This window comes from Penaeus monodon, chromosome 4 (assembly GCF_015228065.2).
Source record: "Penaeus monodon isolate SGIC_2016 chromosome 4, NSTDA_Pmon_1, whole genome shotgun sequence".
Classification (NCBI taxonomy): Eukaryota; Metazoa; Arthropoda; class Malacostraca; order Decapoda; family Penaeidae; genus Penaeus; species Penaeus monodon.
This window is the reverse complement of record NC_051389.1, coordinates 18,515,135-18,517,634: the sequence shown is the minus strand read 5'-3', so window position 1 is coordinate 18,517,634 and position 2,500 is coordinate 18,515,135.

Sequence of the window (2,500 nt, the reverse complement as noted above, 5' to 3'; positions counted from 1 at the left end):
CTTATCAAAATCTTCATCATCGCCCCCTCCACCTCCCTCATCATTATCATCGTCATTGTCATCAATAACCCTCCTCCTCATCTACATTATTGGTAGTAATAGCAGCTGCACAGTAATGGTAGCGGCAATGCCATGATATAATTTAGACGTAGCAGAGACAGAGAGAAGGGGGTATATAAGCAGAAAGACGGGGACCAAGGCAGAAAGAGAGAGAGAGAGAGAGCGAGAGAGAGGGAGGGAGGGAGAGAGAGAGAGAGGGAGAGAGAAAGAGAGAGAGAAAGAGAGAGAGAGAAAGAGAGAGAGAAAGAGAGAGAGAGAGACCGACAGGGAGACAGTGAGAGAGAGAGAAATGTATGCATCGGCTCAATTACTGGATGACAGATGGCCTTTCACTGTCAATGAAGCAATCATCAGTATTTAAAAGCTTCCGATCCTTTTACTCTAATAATCAAATAATAAACCAAAGCCATTTTCCCTTATCCAGACAATATTACGAATTCTTGTTTTTTTATACTGTTTATTCCATCTTTGTATTCTTCGTGATTTTATCATTCTAAATCCGTTTCAAGGTCATTGCCTATCTGCTGCTGTATTGTTATATTTGCCCCGTGTATTTTTAGGCTTACGTTACTTTTATGAATCTGCATTTTTGGATCCAGAGACAATCCCTCACTTTCACTCGTAACGGTGTCATTGTATTTACCGATGAATATGCCCCTTTATTTTACTCTCGCGGTAATACACCCATTCATATCTCGGATTCCCCTTTCCCCTTGTTATTTGCTTTCATTTTGCTCTCCATTCATCTCAGGCCTTCCCTAGTTTACCTTTCGCTGCTCTGCTTGTCTTCATTTCCCTCATGATTTGCCTTCACCCTCCTTTCCTTTCTCGTTAGCAACGGACGCATACATAAACACTAACCCTCACTCTTTATCATTGTAGTCTTAAGAACGTATATATAAAGACACGTACGGTATAACATCATTTCCCTCTTTCTTCGGTTTCATTCGTACCAAAGACGGTCTTTTTTTCTCCTTTTCCCCTCACTTCTTCCCCTCTCTATTATCTCTTGCGTCAACATCTTCCTGCTTTTCCCTCCTCTGACTTAAACATTTTTCATGATTCCTTCAATTATCTGGCTTGTTATCTCTAGTTTTCTCCACTCCATTTCTTCTCTTTCATCATCGATCTCCTACAAAAGTTTATTTTTATCTATCCTTTCTCTTCCACAGTACCTTACTTTTCCAACTCATTTCACCCTAACTTCCCCTTAAAAAAATATCTCCCCTAAGGCATCCCTTGATCTCTGGCTCCTTTCCCTTGCCTTTCAACTCCTTTTCCTCCCTTTTACGCGGCACTAATAATCACCCCTCCACTTCTTCCATCATTACTTGTTTACTCATGTTTATCACCCTTGCTACTTATCCGTTTCTTCTTACTACTTATCACTGTTCGTACTCTTATCATTATTATCTTTATAATTGCTTCTGTGACTAACTTTAGCATGATATTGCTGTTATCCCTATCGTTATTACTTCTTTGAACACCCCTTTCTTATCTCCATGTCCCCCATCTGCTTCTCTCTCTTCAATTCCCTTCCTTTTATCAAGTGTTTCTTATTTCTTTTTTTTAATCGTATGAATAACATTGCCTCTACGTCTGCTGTTTTTGCCATTTCCGTTCCGTCGAGTTAAGATTTACCCTTTTCCATCACCTTTGTCTCCTTTTCCATTCCTTTTCTCTTCCTTCTTCCTTGCGTCTGGAATGATTTTGCTAATCCATCATCTCTCTGTCTCTGTCGCTTCCTTTTATTTCCATCAACAGGCACGTCTTTCCTTCTCTTCGTGTGTCTGTCTCCGTCCGTCCATCAGAATGTGTTTTGTTTTCTGTTTTTTCTTTTTTCTTTTCCTTCTTCTACCTCTTCTTGGTTTTATAAATTAGTTTATAAATGTTTTGCCTTCGCTTCTCTTTTTATTTATCTTTCTCATTTCCTTATCTTATTGCTGGCTACAGTCTCGCTATATGTTCTGTTTGCTCTTTACTCCTCTTTTCACACTCATCCTCCCCCCTTCTCTACCCCTCCCTCTCTCTCTCTCTCTCTCTCTCTCGCTCTCTCTCTCTCTCTCTCTCTCCCTCTCTCTCTCACTCACTCGACCCTTTCCGTCCGCGACAACTCTCTCTTGTTTCCGCCTTCCATTTCTCTTGAGACGAAAGGAGAAATCGATAAATCTAGAATGAACCTCTTAAGGAAAAGGCCGGGAGGAAAAGGGAAGGAGGGGGAGGGGTGTAGTGGATTGGGGGATTGGGGGGAGAGGAAGAGAGAGATGAGAGGGTGCGAAGAAAAGGAGGGAGACTTGGTGGGGGGAAAGGGTGAAGAAAGAGGAAAGGGAAAGAGAGGAAAAAACGCTAAGAAAGGGAGAAGAGAGAGAGAGAGAGATGGAGAGGAAGAGGAAAAACAAGGAATAAGGTGAAACGGAAAGGAAGGAGAAGTCAAGGAAGA